Source organism: Manacus candei, unplaced genomic scaffold, assembly GCF_025592945.1.
Source record: "Manacus candei isolate 608988 ecotype Guabito, Panama unplaced genomic scaffold, ASM2559294v1 h1tg000046l, whole genome shotgun sequence".
NCBI lineage: Eukaryota > Metazoa > Chordata > Aves > Passeriformes > Pipridae > Manacus > Manacus candei.
The window spans coordinates 13,246,365-13,259,292 of NW_026138094.1; the positions used below are offsets into that span (position 1 = coordinate 13,246,365).

Sequence of the window (12,928 nt, forward strand, 5' to 3'; positions counted from 1 at the left end):
GTCCCTCCCTCTGCAGGGATAGCTGTGGATTTGACTCTCTTTGTGTTGCATTTGTTGTTTGAAGTGAATGCACAAGCCCTCGGCAATGCACACAAGATTTCTGGCTTTTTATGGCTAGTTGAAAGTCTTTCCATTTGTGTTAGATGAAGCTGTATTGGATTTAGTTAAGCTGGTGCTGGGTAGCCACTCTTATTCCGGCCTAGAAGTGATTTGTTAATTTGCCTTAAATCCATCCCTAATTGACTTGCACTGCACTGAACTAACACCTGATTTATGCCCTCAATTATCCCATTTTAACCAGCCTCCTGTTGGGTTCAGCACCACGACGAGTCACCACACACCAGCCCAGCCTGGGAACTGCAGCACCTCCCTCTCTTGCCCGGGGCTGGATGTGTCAGCCCGACCCCGGGGCAGGAAAAAGAGGAGTCTGAACTGGCTCCTTCCATCGCAGGTCGCCAGGGGCTGGGAGCAAACACACACACACACGGCCCATTACCGGGGCTCAGCTGAGGACTGGGGAGTTGTCAGGCACGTCAGGACCTGAATGGGATCACTCATTCATGGATCCAGCCCCTGAAAGTATCCTTTTAAACCGCTGTTATATAAACAAGTGTAGCTGTGGCTCTGGACACCGGGACAAATTAGCGTGGGGATAACCAGGCTTTGTGTGTCAGCTTCTTCCATATGCATGAAACGCTGGGTGATTTGAGGCTGCCTCAGCCTCCTTTGCCCAGGGGGAAGGTATAGCTAAGGCATGGCAAACCCAGAGCCTGGCTGCCATTGCACTCATGGCTTTAGAACTGGTTTAGAACAGTTCAGCTTGGCTAAAGCACGGTAAAACAGATTTAAACCACTTCTACATCAGTTAAACTGTACCTATGGTGAGTTTTACTCCTTGCTTGGGTGGTGCAGTTTTGCAGGTCAGAGCTTTGAATTAATAAGAGACTTTCCATTGACTTTATAGAGCAGTATTTTATGGAGGAGTTTGAAGACCCTTCGTTTCAGAGTCTAATTTTAGGATGAACTTGTATCTTTCTTAAGAAACATTGAAAAACAAACCCCAAGAAGAAAAAAAGAACCCCAACAATCCCAAACTTTCACCTTTCCTCCCAGACAACACTACTTTTCTTACTCTGCACTGTGGGAGAGGGTCATGGTTTCTGAGGAGAAATTTGCTTCTTTGCAGCGAGGAACACAACAGGATTTGCTAAGATAAAATTAAAGGTACAAAAGTTCCAAACCCTGGCTGAGTCTGGACCCTCTGAAACTGTGACTGAGCCAATGAAACGACAAGACTCCGAGTACTTTTCCTTTTAACTCATCAGCTTGAACTCAATCTCAGTTAATCTTTCCCTACTGCCATATGACGGAAGGAAAGACATTATGTGAGATCACGTGGATGGATGCATCACATGGCTGCAGGACCAGGCATTATTATCTTGGACACATTTTGAACACTGCTTCTCACTCTGCTATCAGCCACCGCCACCTCTGCAGTAATGTGACAGCAAGAGAAGAAGGATGGGAAGGCGATAAAGTTTGCCCACGCAAGGAGAAAAGAACTTTCTGTCCACAGCCAGCTGGCTTGGCTTGGGAATGAAATGGCATTTTAGCACGAGGTGACCTGTTTACATGTGCACCAGAGCTTTGCCTCAGAACACTTGTCCTCGGTGCCACAGCAGGGGCTGTGAAGTAGTTTCATGGTGAAGCAACCCCGGAGAACAGGTGAGCTGTCTCCCTGCCAGTTTGCCTTCTACACTGTTTGACAGATAAGAAACCATCCTCAGAGATTGCAACAAATGTGCTGCCGCATTTCATGGGTAGAGCTGAGCATATTTTTAGTAAAGGGTTGAGAAAGTATGCAATAATCCTAAATCACAGCCAAGAAAACCACAAACCCCGTAACAAATGCCTGCTCGGATTCAGAACTCGGAAATGTGCACCAGTTGATCCACGTTAACGCTCCACTTGCATTCCCAAGGCTTGTTTTCCAAACTAAAGCAAACCTCCAGCAGGGGATCAGTGGCATTTTTGCCTTCACCTGGAAGGGCCAGTGGGAGCAGGGAAGCTGGTGCTGTTCTATCCTGTGGGACATGGGCCAATCATCCTCCGTGTGCCCCCAAAAACCAGTGGAATGCACACGTGTTTGTACTGAGGAGTCTGGACACCTTTGGAGGAGACCCAAAATGCACCTTTGAACTGCCCAAGTTTAAGAATTGAACTTCATGCCATAAGTTAACTGCTTTAGAAGTTTCTCTGTTGTGCATTGTCCATCATAGCAGACCATGCAGAGCCACTGTGGGCTCTGGATATGAAGGTTACAAGATCAGGGTGATAAATGTACAATAAATTGCAGTTTAGTCGGTGAATTTACAGTGAAGCAAATAAAAGGCAGGATAAATAACACTTAAACTTAGAGTTTTAAGAGCAGCTTTAGCTGATTGCAGTGGGAGCTGAGGGTGCTCTAAGTCAGAGCAACTCACCTGCCTTTTAAGAGTTCCACAAGTCTTTTGTCACTTGAAGAGGCCCCATCAACTTCAAACCTACTTTAAAAAGTAGTTCAAAGACATTTCAGGTATTATGGTCTCCTCTATCTATTTCTGTCCCTTTTGTTTCCTAACAGCATGAGGTACTGACCACACATACTGCTGTCAAATATAGAAATTAAACTGACAGAAAAAAAGGAGCCATTTTCTTTTTAATCTCTTGGAAAAATTTCCAGACTAAAGCATAGTTCTTAAATTGATAATGTCCCTTTAAGAATTTATTTGCCAGGTAATGTGAGAAGAAAAAAGACTTTAAGGTCAGTTTGAACATTAAAAAGACCCACTTTAAAATAAATTCCAAATCTATATTAGGGATAATGGCAGGCAGTATTCGAACAGGTCTCCAAATTATAAAATATATTCTACACCTTAAAAATGCAAATAACTCTAGAATCCTTTTAAGTGATTTCTAGCTCCTTGGCAATAGGGCAGGATTTATCCTAAGAAATACTTTGTTGCATAAAAATAATACGAATAGTTTGGCGTTGCAATATATGAAAGTCATAACATGTGTAAAGCTACCAAATCATTCACAGATGAAGGCCCGTGGGCTTTGAGTAACGCGGCAAATACGATTATTTTTTGAGGGGTGAAACAACACAAGCCCATCAGAGGAGAAAATTACACTTTAATCACGAAAATATTGAACGCAGCTCTTTCTCTTTAGATCTGCTGAGCAATCTGTGTGTTCTCCACGAGATGTCAAACCCCACGGTGCATGTGTACACTTTGCTCTCTATAAATATCCATGTGCACCACACATTGCTCAGAGCAGCACACGAGTGCCGGGGAAACACGGCAACAATGAAGTTTCCTAAGGGAGGCTTCTTTTTTATTTTTATTTTTTTTCCCCCCGAGTTATTAAAAGAAGGTGGCAAGTGTTCCTGAGGATATGAAAAATTTAAAGCCGTCTGCAGGAAACTCTGAAAACCTCTGGTCGAGGCTGCTGCCAAAAAATCTCAGCTATGTTATGTCAGAATGTTTAATTGCAAGCTGCAGTTTTAATGAATGGAAAGATATGGCAAAAGCAGGAAGTTTCTGAAGCAACACGAAAATAAAATCCCAGAGGCTGGAATGCCGAGTGCTGTTGGAAGGAGGAATTTCCATCCGCGCTCTGAGTCCTTTTTCCTGCTGTCTGGATGAGGGGAGAGGTGAGCTGCTCTGGATATCATCTGCTGGGCTCCAGGCAGCTCTTGTGGTGTCCATGTGAAGAGCTCAGCTCCTCAGCGTTTGTCACGATGGGTGTTTGCAGAAATGCAGCTCAGGAATAAGGGGAGGGAAGGCAAATGTCAGAGTGCATTAAATAACGGATTTTCCTTACTTTCCAAGAAGCTTGCTCGCAGCAGGATGGTGCTATTTATATCAGATCTCCTAAACCCAGCTGTTGGTTCACGTTAAGGTGCAGGACGGTGAGAAAATCCCGGCAGAAGAGCGTGAATCCCAGGGAGACCTGCAGGGACCTATAAAATATCCCAAGTTTTGCTGAGGTCCAGCCCGGGCGTGCCCTCAGTGAGGCAATTCCAGCATTTCCCGTGTTGATCCTCCAGCATTAGAGGACCAGGGGCAAAGCAAAACTAAAAGTGCCAAGTGCTGCAGCAGGAAAACTCCAGGGAAATGAGCTCCCACCCCTGGCTGGAAGAGTTTGAAAGAGAACTTTTACCTGTAACTTAAAACTAGCAAATATACTGTACACCCACAGAACGGCATTCTTAGACAAGCTGTGTCTGATCTAATCTTATGTACCTTGGCCACAAGTTTTGGAAAAACAAATATTCCCAAGGCAATCAGATTACTGAGTGTACCCTATAACGATGTGGAAATACTGGTGGTTTACAGAGGGCAGTTCTTGGAGTGGATTGAGGGACTTTAATTCGTGCATTGTCAGGCAATCTGGACTTGACTAAAATAAGGAAATCTTTAGTTGATTTTATCTCTCTGGAGTGGAAGTCCAGAGCCAAAGAGTGTAACAGCAGCACTCCCAAGCACAGGCAGGGAGCTTGGGGGAGTTTGTTCCAGGCCAGTTTTCCAAGAGGACAGGCTGTGTCTGTGCTGAGGTGACCAGGGGGTTAACAGGGTTACACTAATGGCAAGGAACCATTGTCTGCTCCTCCCTGAGTTCCTGCTCCCTAGGTGGGAGTCCCCCTGCCCCTGTCCTTTGTTTCTGGTTTGAGTTCCCATCCTGAAGTGCTGTGAGTACAATTCAGTTTTGTTGCAATCACCAGTCCTTTACAAAAATCTTCATTCATAGAGTATTTCCCCCATTGTAAGGGAAACAATGTTAGGAATTAATCTGGCCTGTGATTTGTTAGAAACCTTGTTCTGAAAACCTTGTTCTTAGACCCTCCTTCCCTTGAAGGGTAACTTAATTGTTTGTCAAACATGCAAAACCTACTTAACATCCCCTCCTCTTCTTATCTGTGATTTTAGAAGTCCTGCATTTTGTTTTTATGTAACATTCACCTCCAAAAACAAGAGGCTGAGATTCTTTTCTCCAGGACACAGGATGAAAAAGCTGATTTCTGGAGCATAAGGAGCATTTGAAAGGAGACCTGAAGAACAGCCACGGTACATCTCTGGAGTGTTTTGTAAGAAGGTCCTAAAATGTAAGTTGAAGGTTAGTGGAGATGTGATTTTGGTTGGTGGTGCCTCCAAAATACCTTGAATGGGTGGGTGGAAATGCACTGGAATAGAGATGCAAGGGAAAGCTTTATTGCCATAACAACTGCTGGATGATGACTCTGTTCAACTCTGAGGGTATTTAGTTAAAATTAAGAACACTGGTATCTTCCTTTCATATATTTCTCTTTATATTTGCTATTGCTCTGAGTTTATTTCTCCATGGATATCGTGGAAATTACAGTGCCTGCCATTTGGCCAAGGGAAGAGATTTCAGGGGGTTCTTTTCAGTCTCTGGATAGAGAGATGGGCAGAAACACATCCAAGTGGTTGTTCACTTATCCCTCAGGAGTGATCCCAGCAGATGCTTGTGCTAATTTTTCCCTGCTCACACTGACACTCCAGTTTGATGTTCTCCAGGGCTTTGTTGTGTTGCTGCTTCCACATCTCATCAAGGTTGTAATTTTCTCTCTGCAGTGTAGATTTCTCTTAATCACCCACAGCTTTGCTCCCCTTGGATTATCCAGGTGAATTTGGCCTTTACAGCTGTCCTGGAAGTTCAGCCTTACACAGAACGTGGCCATTGAGTCAGGTGGTGATTTTGGTCCCTTTGATCCATAAATTCCTCTGTGGTTTCATTCGTGTCACCCTGAGGGGTGATGTTTTTCAATGCTGCCACTGTGACATGTGAGAACATCTGTGACCTCCCCACCACCCATCCTTGTTCCCCAAGGAGCAGGAGCAGATGTGGCAGCACGTGGAAAACATCTGGAATTTCAGCTGGATGCCAAATTTTGCACTTCCTTTTCTCGATTGTTACACAGGGCAGTGTTTCCATTTCAGTGGGAGAGACCCTGCTCTGCACCCCTGGACTATTGTTTGCAAGGCACACACAAATCCCTCAAGCAGCACTTTCTGCTTATTCTTGTAGTGCCACTGAAAAGGACAGATTAGAACCAATTATTTATCTCTTTGGCTTCCTGCTCTATTTTTACCAGCTTGGAATAATATGTACTGGAAATAATTAATGAGTATATCCAGAAGTCCTTGCTCAGGCCTTGCTTCAGTCTCTTACTCAGATTCCCACTGAGTTTTACAACTTAAATATTCAGTATTTTATCTCAGCATGTTGATGCCGGGAGAGGATTTCATGGTATCAATCACTGGATTTTAGTAACAGACCTTACAGATATTATGGATGACAGGTATAGTGAAGAAGAAGAGAATAAATCACATTCATATAAAAATCAATGATGTTTGGACTGTTCATGTTGAGAATTGTAAGGAAACTGTATGGATTTAAATCTCGTCCTGATTATTATAGTTCAGTAACAGATTGAACATATGATGGAAAAGATTTGTGTTGTATTATTTGTCTTTCTCACTGATTATAAGCTTTTCCCTGGATCCACAAAAAGAAATGCCCACCCTTGCACCTCTGTTTTGGACAAAAGATGGATGTTTCAGAAGTTGTTCAACTTATTTACTGGCCATATTTTTGAATCCCAAGTAAACTGGACATACAAACCTCAGAATTTCTGAGAGCTGTGAATTCCTGCTGCTGTTTGAGCTGAATGCTTGGAAACAGGCAATAAAAACTTACATTTGTTTTTTGGGAATGATCATGGAGGATCTGCCTTCTCCCATCCAATGGTGTGGTTCTCACACTGTGAGACGGGAGATTCTGTCACCGTTTCTTGCGTCCTGTTTTCCAACCCTTTGTGGAGCTACTTTTTGGCTCTCAGTTAGTGGGAACGTTTTCAGATGCAAAGAACACCCTCTGATCCCTGTTTTTCAGAGAAGGCACCTTTGGCCCTCGTGTCCTGGAGCAGTGATGTGCCCTCAGCACCAGTGATTTAGTGCTGTGAAATGGCTCCTGTCATTCCCCTCCCAGGCTGCGGGAATCGTGCAGGATAAATCTGGAGGAGCTGCAGAGAGCAGATGATTTTTTGGCAAGTATCATTTTATCATCAAAATTTTATTTTTGGGTCACTCTTCAGCTGCCGCCTTCTGTGAGGGAGAGAGACGCCAATTTTATGCCTTTTATTATGTATTCCCGAGGAGTCTTTTCTTCTTGGAGCAAAATTAATGGGAGCTCTGACAGGGATAATGGGAGGTGGGGATGGATGGAGAGGGAATCAGGGTGGACTGTCACCTTAGTCTGAACAAGGAGACAGAGCTCATGTCCTCAGAGAGCTGGGATTGGCACAGAAAGCCAGTCAGAAAAATATCAATAATTATATATATACATAGTATATACTATATATATAGACTATGTATAGTGTATGTATATACACACACACTATAATATATATCTCCATATGTACAGTGTGTAGTATATATACACACACTATAAAATATACAGTATATATATACAATATAAAATATACTATATATACCATGTACATATGTAGTTTTATTTACAGAGTATAATATTTCACAGGTTTCACAGAATGTTCTGAGTTGGAAGGGACCCACGAGGATCATCAAGTCCAGCTCTGAAGTGAATGGCCCATACAGGGATCAAACCCACAGCCTTGGTGTTATTGGCACCACACCCTAACCAACTGTATAATTATATATATAAAATCGTGTGTATATAATATAGTATATATATTTATGTAGTATACATATTATATATGGTATATGTGTATATATATACTTAATAGTGTGTATATATATACAGTATATACACACACTATACAGTATTTATATATTTATACAGATACTGTATAGTGCGTATATATATATATGTACATATGTATACATATGGGAGGTGGTGGTTTCTGAGGGTGCCAGGGGCAGCTGGGCTGTTCACCGGGGGAACTGCTGTAGTTTCCCGCTAAAGCCTGAGGACCGGGGCTTGCAGGACGATGCGGGAGCACTTAATGGGGGTTATTTTAGTTGACCCAAAGCGGGACCACTTAATGAGCGTTGTTTTAATTACCCCCCAGCCCCGCTTTGGCCCCCCAGGCCTCGCGTTGCGCACGCGCCGCTCGGGGCGGGCCCGGCCCGCTGCGTCACCGCCGGCGCACCCGGCGCAGCGCTCTGCGCACGCGCGGCCGCCCAGCTCGGGGAGGCGGGGCGCTGCCTTCGCGGCGAGCCCGCCCCCTCTCTGCTTTGATTGGCCTCCGCTTTCCTCGCCGCCTTTCTGATTGGGTGCTCCGCTGTCACTCAAATCCTCCACGTTTCGCTGCGCCCCGCCCACCAACTGCTCCGTGGTTGGCGGGCTGTCCCGTGTGCGCGCTGTCATTGGCTGTGCGCGCTGTCACTCAGGGGCCGGCCGGGAGCAGGAATGTAGGCCCGGCCGCTCCCCGGCCCCGCCAAATAATCCCGCGGTGCCGCCTGCGCTGAGCGCGGCCGTGCCTGCCCTGCCGCGGGGCCACCGCGCCCCTCCCCGCCATTCCCGGCGCTCCCGCCCCGGCCCGCCCCTGCCCGGCCCCGCCGAGCGCCTGCGGCCCCGCGCGGAGAAGCGCGCGGAGGGATATTGAGGGAGCGAGTGTGTGACAGTGACAGAGGAAGTAGTTCCGGCCGCGGCCGGGCCTTGTTTCCCAAAAATAGCGCTGTGGGTATCCGTGCGCCGGTGTCAGTGTCTCCGGAGGAGCCGCGGCGGGAGCGGAGCGGGCGGGCAGCGCGGTGAGCGGGGGGTCCCGGGGCCCTGCGCCCCTCCTGCCCCGTGCCCCGGCCCCGGGGGCACAGCGGGGCGTGTCCCCTCACCCGGGGGCCGCGCTGGGTCGGGGCAGCGGCCGAGGGGCGGCTGAGGGTGGGGGGGAAGCAAAGCGAAGGGAAGGGAAGCAAAGCAGGGAGGGTCCCCCCGCCGCCCCCATCCCGCGCTGAGGGAGCGCCGGCGGGGGCGCCCCGGGGGCTTCGAGGTGGGCGAGTTCCCGCGGCCTCCCCAGAACTTCCTTAGGGAGGGGATGGACATGGCCGGGCCGGGCCGGCAGCGCTGCCCGGGGGCCGTGAGGGGAGGGCGGGGTGGCGGCCCGGGGGCGCGGGGAAGGGACGCTTTGTGCGGGGGGAAGGCGAACGGCGAACCCGCAGCAAAAGCCTCCCCGGCAGCCCGTCCCTGGAATGCGGCGGCGGGAGCGGCCGGGGGTCGGGCAGGGGCAGCCGGGAATGGCTCGGGAGTTGGGCGCCGCAGGAAGGTGCGCTGGGAATGGGAGGAGGGAGAGGGAACCGCTCCCGGTGTGCGCGAACCGAGCGCGGGTGTTGTGTGCGGGGGGACAGGGCTGGAGGTGTTTGTGTCCAGCGGCTGAAGTCGTGAGGGAAAGGGGCCGTTCCGATTCTGGCTGGAAACACAGTAATTTCGTCAAGTTTACGGAGCTCTATTTTGCAGTAGATTTTTACCTGCTATTGAGATGCTGAGTGGAATTGCTTAGGAAAACTGACCGTAGCGCCTTGTTTGACAGGTGATTAATTCCAGAGTTGAGAAACTGGAGTTCTATAGCGGAAAAAAGATAACCCAGAAAGGCTCTTCTTAAATTTTTTTACTGCTTGGTGTCAAACACTTTGTGCCGTAATCATACAAACAGTAAATTTATCCTGACCACTGAAGGAAAAGGGCTCCTAGGAAATACAGAGGAGTGACAAAAAGGAATAATTTGTAAACAGTAGTAAGGAAAAAAAGTGGTTTGGTGTGGAATTGGTGATGTAGATGGTATGTGTTTTAAACCTTTTTCACAGTCTGGGAAATTTTTATGTAGCATAAGGAAGGCTATAAGCTTTTAAGCTTAATTATGTTAACTGTCTATACATAGTTGTTCCTTATGCAAGATTTTTTTCCCCATTTTTAGGAATTACTTGTCTGTATTTAGTTAGGTATTTCTGCTGTCCTCTTACTGCTATCTAGTATTTGAACAACCTGTGCAAAAGGTGTCAGAGCAACATTCCTATCATCTGTTCTGTCTTTAAAATTATTTAAAATGTTTGTCTCTACCTTTTACACGTAAGAATGTAATATTTGGGGTTTTTTCCTCCTGTCTAACAACTGATTTGCATTTGGGGGAGAAGTGTGAGGTTCCTCTTTTAAACTATTTTTTTTTTAATTGAGGTGTTAGAATATGTGCAAAATGACATGTCTTTTAGTTACATAATTGAGAGGAATTGTAATAAAGGATGTAATGTTGGCACTTTTGTTCACTAAAGGGTATAATTATTAAATGATATTTTAAAATTCTGTACTCGTTAAACCAGCAAAACATAAACGAGGGAATGGAACAAACTGTCTTGATGTTAAGGGATTATAATGGAGCTGGGCAGCTGGAGAGGAGCCCTTCTGGATTGAGGGCATTCAGTCTGGAATTTTGGAGGGAAAAGAACCCAGTGCCCTGGGCAGTTATTTTTCTCCTCCACAATTCTTCTCTAAATCTGTAGCTGTCGTGGTCCAGCAGCAGAGGAGGATCCTCGGGAGAGGAGGAGAACCCTTCAGTGGCAGGGACAGCACAGCTCTGGTGCACATGGAGCCCTCTCTGTGCCTGTGCAGCTCATCTAAACCAGTTTTAATGTTCCAGCATTCCTGTGATTTATTTGTGAGCAGGCATTTACAGGTTATAGTGGGAATAAATGAGCCTTTAGCTTGTTCTGCTCCATTTTCAAGTGTGTCTTCAAACCCATGTGGTCACTGCTCCCCTCTGTGAGTGACAGGGCCCATGGAATGCTTTGCATAGAACAGATTATGGATTTAAAGTCCTGTATTATGAGTTTCTTTCTCTTTGAAACCACAGCTGGAGAAATAAGTGAATGTTGAATTTTAGATAAATTCATCTTTAGAATTGAGTCACGTTGGACCAGAACGATGAGAAGGACGTGGCCAATTGAAACCTGAAATAATTCTGGAGGATAAACCAGGTTATTATGGCAGAAGACTCATCTTACTTAGAAGCCTTCTCTGAGCTTTAGTGTGTGTGGTTTACCTTAAACTGGTTAATGTGGGCAGCAAGGATTTTCTGGGTTTATTTTAGAGCGTTGGCCAAGTTTCTCAGAGAACTTGTTGATGTCATTCCGCGTGTGCCGGGCCCTGGTGCTGCTCCGGGGAGCCTGGAGGCACCACTGCTGTGAGCAGGGCTGTGCTGCCTGGGCTGGAACAAAACACAGCTGATTAGTTCTCCAACAGCAGGAAAGCAGTGTGGTATAACACTGTGCAACATGCAGATCTGTATTAGTTGGGGAACTCAAGTTTTCTTCTGAAATAAGGAATATTTCAAATTAATAATAACTTGTGCCTTGTGCCTTGCTTGAGAAGAGAGCTCTGTGGTTTTTATTTAAATTAAAAACTTTTTTTTTCTAAAAATTAACATTAGCACATTTTATTCACCTCACCAAATTCCTAATTTTTGTTTTTAAAGGCTGCAGGATTAAATACTCTGTGTAAAACTCGGGCTTTGGGCCTATTCAGCCATGGCAGCAGCCTGGGAATGTGTGCAAAGCACCAGGAGCTGCTTTTCCTTCTCATTGAAGCAGATCTTACTTGGAATTAATTGGAACATCATGTGGCAGAGTATGTGCTGAGGAACTTCTTAATGCACAAATCACCTCGATTTTCACGTTTCTTGTGTTGGGAAGGCATTATTTCACATGGCTAATAATGTGTTCTTCAGTTGATGGAATAGAACAAAATCAAAATCTCTGTGTGTGGCAATAGGGGTGAATTTGGTGCCCGTTGTCTTGAGTTCAGATTTGATTCCTTCAGCTCAGGTGGAGTAACCAGGGAAAATAAATGCACCATTCCCTTTTTCCTGTGTGCTTGGCTGTGCCCCAATGCCATAATTACCTGAATGGACTTGTCCCTGTGTCACTGAGGTGGTGCAAATGTGGGGTCAGTTTAGCTCTTTCTCCTGTCAGTGAAATGAGTAAAGATTGGAAGGGGCAGTCAGGTCTGAAATAACTAAACACAGCTCTGGCTCTTCCCCTGGATGTTTGGGAGGTATTTTGGGTGTCTTAGGAAGTTTGTAGCATGACAGGAAGACCTTCCTTTGCTTTCCCCCCCCAGGTCAGTTTTGTTGACCTTCCAGTAAAAAACCTCAGGAGTTTTTTTTTAACAGCTGATCAAAATACATTTTAGGTCATGATACAGTGTCCAGTTAACAAAACAAAATCCTAATAAGACAAAATAGTAACTTTACTAAGAGTTAAACCCAGCCTTGAGCTGTGTAACATGACAGTTACCCTCCCCCCCAGCAAGTGTTCTGTGGTAGGGCACCAGCTAATAAAGAACGAGTTTGTAGCCTGCAATAATGTATTTGGCTTTTTTTATATGAAAATAAGTATCTGATCTATCTTTCTACCTCTGACCACCCCCCTCATATGGTGCATTCTTATTTTAACACTTGATCTTTCAAGTTACTGCTGAGGGAGTGGAAAGGAAGGGATTTTTCTTACATATTAAGGGACTAATTTTTTTTTTATCAGTGCATTTTTTTGACTTCTGTTTGATGGTTCTGCAAGAGTTTTTCTAGATTTCTTTATATTTAATGTATAACTTTTCCTTTAGGGACATAAACCCCTGTACTCTATACTCTCATTTCCATTTGACACTAAAGAGGAATTAATATCTTGCAAGACAACTCTGTTCCTGAGATTTCACTCCTGCCCCTCCAGGACAGTCACTGAGTTGGAATATTTTAAATTATATATATGGTGTGTATGTATATCTATCTATCTTTTTCCTTTTATCTTTAATCTGAGGCTGCAGTGAAGAATTAGACAGGAATTTTATTAGAATCAGGCTAAATTTTATGAGCAGTCTTTTCTTAAAATTTTGATGCAGG

General features: G+C 45.4%; 1 protein-coding gene across 6 annotated transcripts in view; it reads left to right on the forward strand.

Annotated features, from left to right (window-relative positions):
* The first annotated feature begins 8,661 nt into the window (after positions 1-8,661).
* Positions 8,662-12,928, forward strand: part of MEF2A (myocyte enhancer factor 2A) — a 78,287-nt gene continuing 74,020 nt past the window's right edge. For 5 of the 6 annotated variants that reach the window (XM_051796797.1, XM_051796794.1, XM_051796796.1 and 2 more), the window contains exon 1: positions 8,662-8,798. The gene's annotated coding sequence lies outside the window, so the exon portion shown is untranslated. The remainder of the gene's footprint in view (positions 8,799-12,928) is intronic. The other variant, XM_051796792.1, reaches the window with a different exon arrangement.